The sequence below is a fragment of the Capra hircus genome, chromosome 6 (assembly GCF_001704415.2).
Source record: "Capra hircus breed San Clemente chromosome 6, ASM170441v1, whole genome shotgun sequence".
NCBI classification, from domain to species: domain Eukaryota; kingdom Metazoa; phylum Chordata; class Mammalia; order Artiodactyla; family Bovidae; genus Capra; species Capra hircus.
The window spans coordinates 8,405,805-8,423,294 of NC_030813.1; the positions used below are offsets into that span (position 1 = coordinate 8,405,805).

The 17,490-nt window shown below is 39.3% G+C and overlaps 1 pseudogene; it reads left to right on the top strand.

The window, feature by feature from the left end:
* Positions 1,195-3,523, top strand: LOC102173273 (annotated as a pseudogene).

The window sequence follows — 17,490 nt, forward strand, 5'->3', positions numbered from 1 at the left end:
AGCCGATTATACAGAGTGAAGTAAGCCAGAAAGAAAAACTCCAGTACAGTATACTGACACATATATACGGAATTTAGAAAGATGGTAATGATGACCCTGTATATGAGACAGCAAAAGAGACACAGATGTGTAGAATGGACTTTTGAACTCAGAGGGAGAGGGAGAGGGTGGGATGAATTGGGAGAATGGCATTGGAACATGTATGCTATCATGTAAGAAACGAAGTGCCTGTCTATGTTCGATACAGGATACAGGATGCTTGGGGCTGGTGCATGGGAATGATCCAGAGAGATGATATGGGGTGGGAGGTGGGAGGGGGATTTTGAATTGGGAGCTTGTATACACCCATGGTGGATTCATGCCAATGTATGGCAAAACCAATACAGTATTGTAAAGTAAAATACAGTAAATATTTGTTGTATAAATAAATGAGCAAATTAAAAATAAAGAAAAAAAAAGAATAATAAGTAGCAGTGTAGGTATTACATTCCTAGGGGAAATGGAGGTTAAATAGCAAAAAAATATTATACTGATATTAATCTCATTGTCAAATTGATAGTTACTAAAAAAAATAGTATTAATGAATAAATCATACTAATCTGACCTAAAAAATGGATTCAGTTACTTTGCTTTGAAACGGTCATTTCATTAATCTTACAACTGTTTACCAATTCATGTTAAATGAAACATTATTTTCATTAGGTCTCTTCACAGCCATCTTGGGTGATTATCTAGAGGTAGTCAGGTTATGTGATTATTTTGCTTCTACGTAAGGCAACGTGAAATTTATAAAATTTATTGGATATTTTGAAAGACTGGCAATTTAATAATGTTAGTAGCTAGGGCATGCATGCTTAATTCGGAAGATAGGCTGTGGAGACTTTGTTATTCCTTACAGTGGTTATCTAAAGGGGTCTGGTGAATTAAAAAATGTTTTCCAGGGCCCCTCCCATGCCGCAGGCTGGTGAGGAGATGGTTGCGAAGGTTTCCTGGCCATCCCTCTCCAACTTCTCCCCAGCAGGAGCCAGAGTTGGTTGGCCTGTGATGAGATTTCATTCTCTCCATTCGAAGGACATCCTTTCTGATCTGCTGTGAATAAATTTGGAATGATACTGTTTATTTCCATCTGATGGAGAATTAGCTGAACCTTGACTAAAGATTGCTGCACTGGACGACTTCAGAATATTATTGGCCATGTCACCCAACAGAAGTCAGAACCCCCACAGACTGAAGTACATTGGCCTCGACCAGATCTGGGATGACCTCAGAGCTGGCATCCAGCAAGGGTACACCAGATGGAGCATGGCCATGTCAGATCCATGGAACTCTACACTCACATGTGTAACTACTGCACGAGTGTTCGCCAGTTCAACCAGGCTCAAGGAGCTGGTGTCTCTCCTAAATCAAAAAAGGAGCAGACTCTGGGGTAGCTCAGTTTGCGGGCTTGGAATTGTACAAATGGCTTAAAGATTTCCTGAAGAATTACTTGACAAATCTTTTTAAGGAAGGAGATGATTTTATGTATGTGGGTGTACTGAAGTTCTACACTAAGCAATGGGAAGACTACCGATTTTCAAGCAAAGTGCTGAACGGGATGTATGCCTGCCTCAATAGACATTGGGTTCACCAGGAATGTGACCAAGGATGGAAAGGGATCTATGAAATCTATTCTCTTGCATTGGTGACATGAAGAGACTGGCTTTTCAGGCCACTGAATAAAGAGGAAACAAATGCTGTTTTAAAACTCATTGAAAAAGAAAGAAATGGTGAAGCCTTCAATACAAGACTGGCAAGTGGAGTTATATGGTCTTACGTGGAACTGGGGCTGAATGAAGATGATGCCTTTGTGAAGGGCCCTATGCTAACAGTGTACAAAGAATCCTTGCATCTCAGTTTCTGGCTGACACAGAAATAATTTTTACCAGAGAGAGTGCTGAATTCTTGTAGCAGAACCCGGTTACTGAACATATGAAAAAGGCAGAGACCCGTTTGCTGGAGGAGCAGTGGAGGGTCCAGGTGTACCTTCTTGAGAGCACAGAAGACGAGCTTGCCATGAAGTGCCAGAAGGTGCCATCAAGAAACACCTGGAGATCTTCCACACAGTTCCTGAACTTGCTGGATGCTGACAAAAATGAAGATTTGGGTCTCATATATAATCTTGTATCTAGAATTCAGGATGGCCTGGGAAAATTGAAAAAACTCCTGGAGACACACATGCATAATCAGTCTTGCAGCAATTGAGAAGTGTGGAAAAGCTGCATTAAAAGACCCCAAAATGTATATAGAGACAGTGTTGGATGTTCATAAAAAATACAATGCCCTGGTGATGTCGGCATTCAACAATGATGCTGGCTTCCTGGCCTCACTGGACAAGGCTTGAGGTTGCTTCATAAACAACATGGCTACCAAAATGGCTCATCTAGTAAACGCCCCTAGTTGCTGACTTGATACTGTGACTCCCTGTTAAAGAAGAGTTCAAAGAATCCATAAGAAGCAGAACTTGAAGACACACTCAACCAAGTGATGGTGGTCTTCAAATAAATCGAAGACAAAGACATGTTTCAGAAGTTCTACATGAAGAGGTTGTCTCTGCTGGCCAGGAGGTTGTCCATCAGAGCACGAGAGTGACGATGCCGAGGAGAACACAATATTTAAGCTACAGCAAGCTTGTGAGTTTGAGTATGCTTCTAAACTTCAGCAGATGTTTCAAGACATTGGTTTAAGCAAATATTTGAATGAGCAGTTCAAAAAGGACCAGACGAACTCCGAGCCACTAGACTTGGATTTCAGTATTCAAGTACTGAGTTCCAGATTTTGGCCCTTTCAGCAACCTTGTACATTTGCCTTGCTGTCTTAGCTGGAAGGGAGTTACCAGCAATTCACAGCCTTTTACTCCAGCCGTCACAGTGGCAGAAAATTGACATGGTTATATCAAGTATGAAAAGGAGAATTAGTAACAAACTACTTCAAAAACAGATACACTTTGTGGGCATTTACAGTCCAGATGGCCATCCTGCTCCAGTACAACACAGAGGATGCTTAGGCCATCAGCAGCTGACTGGGAGCACCCAGATAATGACGGACATTTTGGCACAAGTCCTACAGGTTTTATGGAAGTCAAAGTCATTGGTCTTGTAAGATGAAAATGAAAATGCTGATGAGGTGGAATTGAAGCCAGATACCTTAATAAAATTAAATCTTGGTTATAATAATAAGAAATGAAGGGTTAACTTCAATGTACCAATGAAAACGGAACAGAAGCAAGAACAAGAAACCACACACCTAAACATCCAGGAAGATCTCAGACTACTGGTTCCAACGGCTATTGTGAGAATTATGACAATGAGGAAGGTCCTAAAACACCAGCAGTTACTTGGAGAAGTGCTGACTCAGCTGTCCTCAAGATGCAAGTCCCAGGACCCAGTAAATTAAGAAATGCATTGACGTTCTGATAAAGTATCTGGAGCTAGTGGACAGGGAGGAGGACACCTACAGTTTCCTGGCTCAACCCCAAAGAGTCTGAGACCGGGCACAGCCCCTCGCCCCCCCCCCCCCCCGCCCCCCCCCCCCCCCCCCGCCGGCGGGGAGCCGAGTGCGCGGCGGCGGAGCCTCCAGACTCCTGCTCCGCCTGAGGCCCAGGCTCCCATCGCGAGCTGGGACGACTGGAGCTGCTCAGGATCGCCACACTTTCTGTCTGTCCATATGGACACGATGCCATTTAACCTAATTTAAGACTAGAGGGTGGGACTTTCTGCGTTGAGGGCTGCACGCTTCTGCATCCGAATCAACCCATTGGCCACGTGAGCACTGGCTGCCGGCCAGGGCCCCTCTTAGGCCAGCAGGCCTGGAGAGTCGGTCTGAACTGACCCACGTGTAATCTGCTATGAAAAGCTATTCGTATAGTGTGTTTCATCTTTTACTGTGTGAAAATAAAGAAAATTAAAGGATTTCTGTGCAAAAAAAATTTTCCACAAACAAGTATAATTTCATCAAATCATTTATCATAGTTTGATTCCATATGACTATATTTAGTCATATAATAGGAAGACACTTAACCAACTGGAATGGCAATTTATACTAAGATCACAACTATCCACATTTTAGAATTATTTGCTGAAGATATCTATAACCAAGACATCAAAATGTCAAATTTTGTTTATATGTATAGTTCAATGAAGTCTCAAACCATTTCCTTATAATCAAATATTTATACTTAAATTTATGAATATTTAATTAGAAAAGTATATTAAGTGACTAAATAAATAACATATGAAATAAATTGAATTTGCCACCAAAGAGATGTTACCAATTCTACAGGAACATTTTTTTTTTTTTTCCACAAAGTGTAAAGGGTTTCTTTTCTTTTTTTTTTTTTAAATTTACTTTAATTGGAGGCTTATTACTTTACAATATTGTAGTGTATGGCTTTTGCCATACATTGACATGAATCAGCCATGGGTGTACATGTGTTCCCCATCCTAAATCCCCTCCCACCACCCTCCCCATCCCATCCCTCAGGTCATCCCAGTGCACGGGCCCTGAGCACCCTGTCTTATGCATCGAACCTAGACAGACAATCTGTTTCACATATGATAATATACACATTTCAATGCCATTCTCCTAAATCATCCCACCCTCTCCCTCTCCCACAGAATCTGAAAGACTGTTTTTACATCTGTGTCTTTTTTGCTGTCTCTCATATAGGGTCATCATTACCATCTTTCTAAATTCCATATATATGCACTAATATACTGTATTAGTGTTTTTCTTTCTGATTTACCTTACTCCCTATAATAGGCTCCAATTTCATCCACCTCATTAGAACTGATTTAAATGCATTTTTAATGGCTGAGTAATATTTCACTGTGTATATGCACCACAGCTTTCTTATCCATTTGTCTGCCAGTGGACATCTAGGTTGCTTCCATGTCCTGACTATTGTAAACAGTGCTGAGATGAACATTGGGGTACACGTGTCTCTTTCAATTCTTGTTTCCTTGGTGTGTATGCCCAGCAATGGGATTGCTGGGTCATAAGGCAGTTCTATTTACAGTTTTTTAAGGAATTTCCACACTGTTCTCCATAGTGGCTGTACTAGTTTGCATTCCCACCAACAGTGTAAGAGGGTTCCCTTTTCTCCACACCCTCTCCAGCATGTATTGTTTGTAGAATTTTTGATAGCAGCTATTCTGACTGGCATGAAATGGTACCTCATTGTGGTTTTGATTTGCATTTCTCTGATAATGAGTGATATTGAACATCTTTACATATGTTTGTTAGCCTTCTTTGGAGAAATGTCTGTTTAGTTTTTTGGCCCATTTATTACTGGAATTGAGCTGCAGGAGCTGCTTTTATATTTTTGAGATTAGGGTTTCTTTTAATTATCTTTAACATAGGCAAGGTTATTTAAGTGAATAAAATTTTAAGGAACTGCACACCTTCTCATTTTTTCTACCGCCAGTCTCCATGGCTTGCGATGCACTGTAAGACTGTAACTGCACAGCACAGACTGGGGAGATTAGTTTGCAGTAAGGTTAAAATGTCATCTCTGGTAAAAATAAGATATTACTGCTTTTTGTTCTTTCTTTTTGAAGGCTATAAATACACATTTTATTGGATAGATTGTGTGTTATTCTAAATTTGACTGTAAATGTAATAAATTCTTTCCTTAACAATAAAAAATGTAATTTATTCTGCCATAAACTAAAAATGCCTTTCTGTGGGAAAGCCACATCAAGTTATTATAAAGATACACTGAATTTCAGAATTCAGAAAGTACTAGTAGAATTGTGTAGGCATATCTTTGTATAAAATACTAATATTTTGGAATAAGAAATTTTTTGAAGCTTCTGTTGGCTATGATCCTGGAGTAAGAAATAGCAACCCACTCTAGTATTCAAGCCTGGAGAATTCCATGGAAAAAGGAGCCTGGTGGGCTACAATCAATGAGTCTGCAGAGATCACACATGACTGACTGAGCACATTGGCTATGATATATTTAAAGATAAAAGGATGAAATAGTAATATAATATAACATGACCCGTCAGTATTGGGTGGCCCTACATGGCATGGCTTAGTTTCATTGAGTTAGACAAAATGTGGTCCATGTGATTAGATTGGTTAGTTTTCTATGATTGAGGTTTCAGTCTGTTTGCCCTCTGATGCCCTCTCTCAGCACCTGCTATCTTAGTGGGGTTTCTCTTACCTTGGATGTGGGGTATCACTTTATGGTTGCTCCAGCAAAGTGCAGCCACAGCTGCTTACATTCAGTTCAGTTCAGTTCAGTCGCTCAGTCGTGTCCGACTCTTTGTGACCCCATGAATGGCAGCACGCCAGGCCTCCCTGTCCATCACCAACTCCTGGAGTTCACTCAAATTCACGTCCATCGAGTCGGTGATGCCATCCAACCATCTCATCCGCTGTTGTCCCCTTCTCGTGCTGCCCCCAATCCCTCCCAGCATCAGAGTCTTTTCCAATGAGTCAACTCTTCTCATGAGGTGGCCAAAGTACTGGAGTTTCAGCTTCAGCATCAGTCCTTCCAAAGAACACCCAGGACTAATCTCCTTTAGAATGGACTGGTTGGATCTCCTTGCAGTCCAAGGGATTCATAAGAGTATTCTCCAACACCACCATTCAAAAGCATCAATTCTTCAGCTCTCAGCCTTCTTCACAGTCCAACTCTCACATCCATACATGACCACAGGAAAAACCATAGCCTTGACTAGACGCACCTTTGTTGGCAAAATAATGTCTCTGCTTTTAAATACTCTGTCTAGGTTGACCATAACTTTTCTTCCAAGGAGTAAGCGTCTTTTAATTTCATGGCTGCAATCACCATCTGCACTGATTTTGGAGCCACACAAAATAAAGTCTGACACTTTTTCCATGTTTCCCCATCTATTTCCCATGAAGCAATGGGACCAGATGCCATGATCTTCATTTTCTGACTGTTGAGCTTTAAGCCAACTTTTTCACTCTCCTCTTTCACTTTCATCAAGAGGCTTTTTTAGTTCTTCTTCACTTTCTGCCATAAGGGTGGTGTCATCTGCATATCTGAGGTTATTGATATTACTCCCGGCAATCTTGATTCTAGCTTGTGCTTCTTCCAGCCCAGTGTTTCTCATGATGTACTCTGCATAGAAGTTAAATAAGCAGGGTGATAATATACAGCCTTGACGTACTCCTTTTCCTAATTGGAACCAGTCTGTTGTCCCATGTCCAGTTCTAACTTGCTTCCTGACTAGCATATAGGTTTCTAAAGAGGCAGGTCAGATGGTCTTGTATTCCCATCTCTTGAGGAATTTTCCACAGTTTATTGTTATCCATTGCTTACCTTAGACATGGGATATCTTGTAACTGCCGCCTCTCCCGACCCTGGACGTGGGATATTTCCTCTTGTCTGCTCCAATTCCTGCATAACCACTGCTCACCACCATGCCAGAATATTATCAAGTACTTTCACTCTCCTCCCATCTCTCAGCTGGAATCCTTGTGTCTTCTGGAGCTGTGAAAAAAAAAAGCCTCAAAAGATCTTCATGACCCAGATAATTACGATGGTGTGATCACTCACCTAGAGGCAGACATCCTGGAATGTGAAGTCAAGTGGGCCTTAGAAAGCATCACTACAAACAAAGCTAGTGGAGGTGATGGAATTCCAGTAGAGCTATTTCAAATCCTGAAAGATGATGCTGTGAAAGTGCTGCACTCAATATGCCAGCAAATTTAGAAAACTCAGCAATGGCCACAGGACTGGAGAAGTTAAGTTTTCATTCCAATCCCAAAGAAAGGCAATGCCAAAGAATGCTCAAACTACCGCACAATTGCACTCATCTCATACACTAGTAAATTAATGCTCAAAATTATCCAAGCCAGGCTTCAGCAATACATGAACCGTGAACTTCCAGATGTTTAAGCTGATTTTAGAAAAGGGAGAGGAACAAGAAATCAAATAGCCAACATCTTCTGGATTATCGAAAAAGCAAGAGAGTTCCAGAAAAACATCTTTATCTGCTTTATTGACTATGCCAAAGCCTTTAACCATGTGGATCACAATAAACTGTGGAAAATACCAGGCTACCGCCTCTTGAGAAACTTGTATGCAGGTCAGGAAGCAACAATTAGAATCGGACATGGAACAAATCTGTTTCCAAATTGCAAAAGGAGTTTCCAAATAGGGAAAGGCTGTATATTTTCACCCTGCTTATTTAACTTATATGCAGAGCACATCATGAGAAACACTGGGCTAGATGAAACAAGCTGAAATCAAGATTGCCAGGAGAAGTATCAATAACCTCAGATATGCAGATGACACCACCGTTATGGCAGAAAGTGAAGACGAACTAAAAAGCCTCTTGATGAAAGTGAAAGAGGAGAGTGAAAAAGTTGGCTTAAAACTCAACATTCAGAAAAGTAAGATTATGGCATCTAGCCCCATCATTTCATGGCAAATAGATGGGGAAACGGTGGAAAACAGTGGCGGTGTTTATTTTTGGGGGCTCCAAAATCAGTGCAGATGGTGATTGCAGCCATGAAATTAAAAGATGCTTACTCCTTGGAAGGAAAGTTATGACCAAACTAGACAACATATTAAAATGCAAGGACATTACTTTGCCAAAAATAGTCTGTCAAGGCTACGGTTTTTCCATTAGTCATGTATGGATGTGAGAGTTGGACTATAAAGAAAGCTGAGCATTGAAGAATTGATGCTTTTGAACTGTGAGAGTCCCTTCGACTGCAAGGAGATCCAACCAGTCCATCCTAAAGGAGATCAGTCCTGGGTGTTCATTGGAAGGACTGCTGTTGAAGCTGTAACTCCAATACTTGGGCCACCTGATGCGAAGAACTGACCCATTTGAAAAGACCCTGATGCTGGGAGAGATTGAGGGAAGAAGGAGAAGGGGACAACAGAGGATGAGACAGTTGGATGGCATCACCAGCTCAATGGACATGAGTTTGAGTGGACTCTGGGTGTTAGTGATGGACAGCGAGGCCTGGCGTGCTGCAGTCCACTGGTTTGCAAGGAGTCAGACACTACTGAGTGACTGAACTGAGCTGAACTAAATATAATATAGTATTCTGATTGATTTATAATACTGAATATACTAGTTTCCTAGACCCACACTAATAAATTACCCAAAACAGGTGGCTAAAAAACAGAAATATATTCTTTCATATCTCTGGAGGCTAAAAGCTCTAAATCAAGGTATTGACAGGGCTATGCTCTCTCTCTCTCTGAAGACTCTAGGGGGGACTTCACTGATTCTCTAGCTTCTCGTGGTTCTTTTCCTTGAAGGTGCATCATTCCTCCACTGTCACATGTCATTATCCCTGTGTATCTGTGCCTCTCTGTCCAAATTTCCCTCTCCTTATGGGTTTCCAGGTAGGCATGACTCCAGTTTTGAGGGGAAATTATTCAACTCAGTACATAACATACCAAAATCCAAATTATAATGCTTACATGAAAGTTCAGTCTTCCAGGTTTCCACTGAGTTTGATGATTGCTGGTTTCATTAAGGGTCTATCAGATCAATGTTAAAATTTATTGTATGTTCAGCAGTGGTGGCTAATTGTGGCACGTGCATTTTGTTGCTCAAGGCTTGAGGGATCTTCCTGGATCAGGTATTGAATCAGTGTTTCTTGCATTGGCAGATGGATTCTTTAGGGCTTTCCAGGGGGCACAGTGGTAATGAACCTGCCTGCTAATGCAGGGGATGCTCCAGATGTGAGTTCAATCTCTGAGCTGGGAAAATCCCCTGGAGGAGAGAAAGACAACCCACTCCAGTGTTCTTGCTTGGAAAATTCCATAGACAAAGGAGACTGACAGGCTACTGGGGTTGCAAAGAATTTGACATGACTGAGCCACTGAGCATGCATGAATGCATACATGCATAAAAGGAACGCAATCATGCGGCAGTGCTGAATATATCAATATGATGAAAAACGTGTAAGAATATAGGAACAATAAGGAGACATTTAAAATGGTGGAACTTAAATAATCATGTTTGTAACAATCACCAAGTATCTTGGAATTTGGTATTTATTGCATTCGTGTGTGCTAAATCACTTCATTTGTGTCTGACTCTTTGTGATCCAATGGACTGTAGCTCACCAGGCTCCTCTGTCTATGGAATTCTCCAGGTAAGAGTTCTGGAGTGAGTTGCCACGCCCTCCTCCAGGGGATCATACCGACCGACCCAGGGATTACACCTGCGTCTCCCTCATTGCAGGTGGATTGGTTACCGTCTGAGCCACCAGGCAAGCCACAATTCATATCTATTACCTGGAGACAGTTTGGTTGTTACATTCTGAAAAGAAAGTTTGTTACTACTAGTATCTAGTGTGTAGAGACCAGAGATACTCTTATACATTCTGCAATGCACAGGAGTGCCACACTCGCAGTGCTGGTTTTTCTTATTCCCTTTGTTCTTGACCATCATTCTTTTATGTCTTAAATTTCCCAAGTCTTTGACTTGATGATATTTTTCTTGTCTTTTTCCAGATTCTTAAATTATTCTCAGTAAGAGAACATTACTAGGCAAGAACACTGGAATGGCTTGCCTTTTCCTCCTCCAGGGGACATTCCTAACCCAGGGATCAAACCTCTGTCTCTTACATCTCCTGCATCGCAGGCAGATTCTTTACTACTGAGCCACCTGGGAAACTCTCCTGTGGGAAAGAAAAAAGTTCTTAAGAAGATGTGGAATATGGAAGACTCTGCTTTTGGTAAAGAAGGAATTTCAAGGGATTAATTTACCTGCTCTCTCCCGTCCCTGAAAAAAAATATGCATATTATTATATATTATAATAATCAAGGTATGTTATATATAATAGATATAAATATTGTGTATATATACAATATACACAATATTGTATATATCAATATACAATAATAATAGATATATGAGGAGTACCTTAAAATGGCTCTTATTTCTTTGAGAGTGTTTTCAGGCTTTGGTGTAGGGAAAAGGAATTGATGTAGAGCTCTGAGATCCCCTTGAGTTGAACTAGAGCTGAAAGTCCAAGGAAACCAAGGCAGCTAGAGTTTGCAGAGCAAAGTGCCACAGAGATGACAGCTGTACAACAGCATTCTCTTGAGTGTTCAGGAGAGTACTTATCACACATGGTAGGAAACTACTTGAGGCCCCAGGAAGCATCACTCCAGAGAATTTGAGGTAACCCCCCAGCAAGTCAGGCTAGAAAAAAGTGTTAGTCCATGGGACAATGGGCAGAGTTTTGAGGAAGTTCATATCTCAGTTGTTAGAAATAGTTAGCTTTCGACTGAGCATTGTTCCAAAACTACGTTAATAAAAATGACCATACCTGAAGGATCAGATTGCCCTCAAGTGCTTAACCGCACTGAGAGACAAAGCATAAGGATATTTACACAAATCTGAAAATGTGAAACACTCAACAAAGTAAACTTCACAACGTTTACCATCCAACAAAAATGTTTCTAGCATGCAAAGAGTCAGAATAACTTTGCCCATAATAAGGAGAGTGATTATTCAATAAAAACAACACAGAACTGGGATGGATGTTAGAAGCATCAGATACAAATATTAAATCTGTTTTCATTATCATTTCATATGTTTAAAAAGTTAAGTAGAGACATGGAGAATAGAAGACTGTATTTAAAATTTTAGATATGAATACTACAACATCCAGGAGGAAAATATACTAGCTATGATAATCTATACTATCTGGATGTGGATAATTTACTTAATAGGCAAATTACACACTGCAAGAGTTTAAAAAAAAAGCAAACTTGAAGACATAATATAAAATATACAAAATGGAACATATAGGGGAAGTTTTTTAAAAAAATGAAAAGAGCATCATTGATCTGAGGAACAATATTTCTAGACATCACATCTATAAATGACAAAAAAAGAGTATCCGTTGGAAGGTAGATCGCAACTGCCCTCCTAGCCACAGTAATGGCATTTTCCTCTCTGGACAAATGAAACAATTCTTGCTAATGAGGCAGGAGGAAAAACCTGTTGAAAGATGTATAAGAATGTTTTTCTTTGAAGACCTGCCCAACTATCTCTCCCTTTTCTTTTATGAATGTGGTGTCAAAAAATGTTGGAAAATGCTTTGACCTTGAAGGCAGCAGGCCTGAGGATAAAGCTGATAACCAAAAGCTGCAGAGAAAACAAAATGGAAAGGATCAGAGCACTTGCTAATTTTATTGAGTCACCGAATTAACCAGTCATCATCCCTTGAGACATGGGCTTCCCAGGTGGCACTAGTGATAAAGAGCCCACCTGCCAATGCAGGAGATGCAGGTTCAGTTCCTCGGTAGGGAAGATCCCCTAGAGGAGAGCGTGGCGACCCACTCCAGTATTCTTGCCTGGAGAGTGCCCATGGACAGAGGAGCCTGGCAGACTGAAGTCCATAGGGTCACAAAGGGTTAAACATGACTGAAGTGACTTAGTATCCATGCACATCCCTTGAGACAGTCTATGTGACAATTTTCGTCATTGTTTAAACCACTTTGAGTAGAATTTTCTGCTACTTGTGGCAAAATATGTTGACATGATTGGGCAAGTCCATTAACTAGAAACCAAAATCCATAATAGAATTAAACAACTCACATTCCGAGTGTCTTTTGAATAGATTTCTTTCTACTTGGCAGCATCTGTACTGTATTACAGATATGTATTATCTGTACATAATTCCTAGATAAAAGAAGTAGCTTCCATAGTCCTTAAACCAAATCCCAGTAATTCTAGTCCAACATACTTCACCAAAATCTTTCTAAATACAGTCCTAGAATAACACATCTAAGCATCAATATTATAAAATCATTCTCCTACGAGAAATCTTCCAATGGTTTTGTGCTGACTGAAGGTTTTCCTTAGCTTCCATGCAGAAAATTGCTTGAGGTGATATACCTCTCCAGTGTCATTTCCTATCACCTTCTATCAAAATATTTTATTTTTAAGCTACCGATTTTGGATAATTTAATTACCATTTTCATTTTTTATTTAAAAGTGCAGTTATGAACATTTCAAAGATTCTAGATTTAGCTCTAATATAGCTGCATTATCCCTAAAATTCAGTCTGAGTCACGTTGCTTATCCTTCAAGAAATTCTTTCTACATGTTCTCATAAACTTCAACATAAACTTCATTTGTCCACAAAATGACAAGATCATAGTGCTTCCTTGTTTGCACCTGTCTAGTAAATACCTTTTTCTATACTAAGATCTTATTGGGTATCAATGGAAGTAAACCAATAACCTTTTAATGTTCAAATCCTAGATCAGTACATAGAAAACAATAATTGTTTAGTTGTTTAATGAATGAATGAATGATTTATGCATCAATTTATGAAAAACTCTATGATATAAAATTATTAAAATGTCTTAGCTTCATTGGTAATAAAGTACTGAACAAATATTTTTCTTATTTTGCAAACATTTTGTGCAAAAGAAATATTTCGATATTCTGTATGTTGTTTTCTTATGACCAAAAATAATTTAAGTCAATGAAATAATAAAGCTATGCAATGAAATGGATAGTATTGTTATAATAGTATAAGGCAATTTGTACTTGCAAAGAAATCCTGTTTGATTGCCCTCATATTACAGTATGAACTTCAGTTTTCATATGCAAACAAAGATAAAATTACAATTAGACATTTTTGTGAAAATAAAATGAGATAATGTATGTTATACTTCTCAGTAAATGGGGTCTTCCCTGGTGGCTCAAATTGTAAAGAATCTGCCTTCAGTGTAGAAGACCTGGGTTTGATCCCTGGCTTGGAAAGATGTCTTGGAGAAAGGAATGGCTACCATTCTAGTATTCTTGCCTGGAGAATTTCATGGGCAGAGGAGCCTGGCAGGCTACAGTCCATGGACTTACAAAGAATCGGACATGACTGAGTGACTAACACTTTCTCTGTAAATAATTAACAGTTATACATGTTAGCTTTAAATTTATCAAGTCCTACTTAGTATATAATCAAAATAATTTGTCATAGGCTGTATCTACAATGCTGGTACATGGTATATTCTTTATATGCATCTGAGATAATCTAGTACATTTATGTATAAGTAAGAAAATAGCAATTTTCATTGACCAGATACAAACAAAACTTTTTTTTTTTTTTTGCTGGACCAGATGACTTGTAGGCTCTTTTTGTCTCTAACCAAGGATCAACCCCAGAGCCCTGGCCCTGAAATCACTGAGTCCTAGCCACTGGACTGCCAGGAAATTCCCCAAACAAAACATTTTAAAGGTGTCTGAGACATTGGAAAAGACTCTGATGCTGGGAGGATTGGGGGCAGGAGGAGAAGGGGACGACAGAGGATGAGATGGATGGATGGCATCACTGACTCGATGGACGTGAGTTTGAGTGAACTCCGGGAGTTGGTGATGGACAGGGAGGCCTGGCATGCTGTGATTCATGGGGTCACAAACAGTCGGACACGACTGAGCAACTGAACTGAACTGAACTGAAGACATGCTATTGTCTCCCTCCCTTTCCCTGTAGACAGAAATTAACTCATAAATTTTATAATTCCTAAATTATGAAGAGGTCATTTGGTCTTATCTAAAGTTATATTGACATCAGATCACAGAAACTTACATAATCTTTCTCCTGGGATGTTGTAAAAAAGAGTAAACTCCCTTCTATAAAAAACAATAAATTGGTATTTAACGACTGGATTATCAGGAAACTCATGAATCATAAATGATGTAGTACTAAAAAAGATAGCTCTAAAAACAACATTGCATGATCATTTTGTGAAGAAATGTCATTGAAAGCATACGTAAGCTTTGTAAATTATGTACTAGAGCAGTACAGTTATGTTCAACAGAACTTTTTTTGCAAAGATGGAAATTTTCTGGATCTGTGTTGTATTGGGCATTCAAAAATGACCAGTGTGACTAAAGAACTAAGTTAAATATAGCTTAATATAGTGCTATTTAAAATAATTTAAGTGTGGCATGCAGTTACTGGCTACTGTACCAGCAGTGATCTAGATATTTAATTTGGTAAAAGAAAAACATGCCATCTTGACTTGAAAATCAGTAAAAAATCCATCATACCTGCCCCACTAAGCTCTCAATGGAGAGAATTCGTAAGTCACACAAACAAGTCATAGGCCCTCAGACTGTCTCAGAGCTGCTAAGAAGAAGTAGAAGTGTAATGAATGGACTTGGCTTTAAGATTTTCTCAATGTATGTATTTGAAAACCAAATATAGTTTTGAGACTAGAGTATTTGTGGTAACAAAGAAAGGGTGGAGCAAAGAAAGGCAATGAAATGCAGAAAAATGGGAAGAAGACAGAAGATAGAGCAAAAGGAATGATTAGGGTTAGCAGGAGATAAGGGGATGAGATATAAATTGGGAGACTGGGATTAACATATACACACTTACTATATATAAAATAGATAAATAAGGAGGACCTACTGTATAGGACAGGGAACTCTACTCAATACTCTGTAATGACTTATATGGGAAAATTATCTTAAAAAATACAATATTGGATATAGGTATAATGGATTTACTTTGCTGTACATCTGAAACTAACACAAACTTGTAATTCAACTACACTCCAATAACATTTTTTAAAATGTGTAAAAATAAATAAAACAAAATAAATGATGAAATAAGACTAACTTGGATCTATCAAAGATAGCTGAGCATCATAGCCATATAACATTTTGCATTGAAAGAAGAAAATAATCTGTGCATTATAGTGGTAATTCAGTAGCCAACTACTGAAAGCTACTCCAATGGCAATGACAACCCTGTTGCACCAGTAAACCTGAGGAATAACAATAGGGATGGGAAGGTGGGCCAGTGTTAGGCAGAACTGCCATGTGCAGTTGTCCAAGTTGCAGCCTGCTCAAAGTACCTGGATGAAGTCAAGTAAGGGCTAGACTTCAACTGATCTTCCACTCACCAAGCTATAAGCCCTGCCATTGGAAAGCATTTGTTGGAAGAAAAGACTCCATTTTCCATCTTTCCACCCCAAAGCAGCCTTTTTTTTTCCCTATCTTTCCATGTAGGAGTTCTATCTGTTTATTCAGTCAAAGGCATAGTGCACGTTTAAACAAAAGCTCCAAAATGAAGGTTCCACAACTCACTACAGAAGTAACATAAATGAAGGGTTATATCTGACTTAATGCAAAGAGCAAGGAGAGAAAGACATGACAAATATCTTTTCTTCATCTAAGTGATTTGCACCATTTGAGTTATATTCATTTAAATAGAAAAATATAGGAGCAAGCTAGGGTTGATACAGCTTATAAATAAGATTTTATTTTAATGTCTACTGCTGTTTTGCTTTGTAGGCATTCTCTAGCTTATGGAGGCTCAAGTTATAATTGTACCAACAATGTAAGACAATTGTGTCTGTGCAATGGAGGCCAATTCTTTTCCTTTTTTTCTTGTGCAGGTACATAGAGATGCATTTATTCTTTTTCATGACTAGATATAAAACAAATAAATACCATGGTTCACAGCTAAAAATATAATTCTCTTAGGTGCACTACATTATATAAACATTTACATAATGTTTTATACAAGGCACTCTGCTATCTTTTGTGGGTCATAAAAAATTCTCAATATAATATTAGTGAACATCTATAATATAAACTGGAGGGCTTCCTGGGTGGCTCAGCTGGTAAAGAATCTGCCTGCAGTGCGGAAGACCTGGGTTTGACCCCTGGGTTGGGAAGGTCCCCTGGAGAAGGGAATGGCTACCCACTCTAGTATTATTGCCTGGGGAAGCCTATGGCCAGAGAAGCCTGGCAGGCTACAGTCCATGGGGTGGTAAAGAGTTGGACATGGCTGAGTGACTTTCACTTCCACTTTTCAGAATATTAACTGAAATGAAATCAACCTTAAAAAGTTAAAGTAAATGAACTGACACAGGAAAGATTAATACACTCATCCTATAGGCTTTAATGAGAAAGACAATAATTTAGGTGAAACTTTGAGAATAAAGTAATATTTGAAGGAAGTACTGAAAAATTGTCAGGACTGGTTTTGGCTTGAGATATGTGGATTATCAACCCGAGAAGAGGTATGAGTTAAATGTGTGCATGCTCAGTCGAGTCTGACTCTTTATGACCCCCATGGACTGTAGTTCACCAACTCCTCTGTCCGTGGGATTTCCCAAGTAAGAATACTGAAGTGGGTTGCCATTTCCTCCTCCAGGGGATCTTCACAAGCCAGGGATCAACTAGTGTCCCTTGGATCTCCTATGCGTCAAATGCATGGAGGCAAAGCAAACAAAGCCAACGCATGGTTCAAGGGAGCTCTATTAATCCTGTTTGACCAGGCAATAGAAGAAAAAGCACAGAGAAAGAGAAAAGCAGAAAGGGCTGAAAATATGTGTTGTTTCACTGTTGTAAAGGGCCTTGATTTTTGTTTTATTTTTTGAAAGAAAAGAATGTATTATTCAGTCAGTGACATGAAGTCATAGAATATGATCAAAACTGTGCTTTGGGACAGAGGGACAGAGCATCT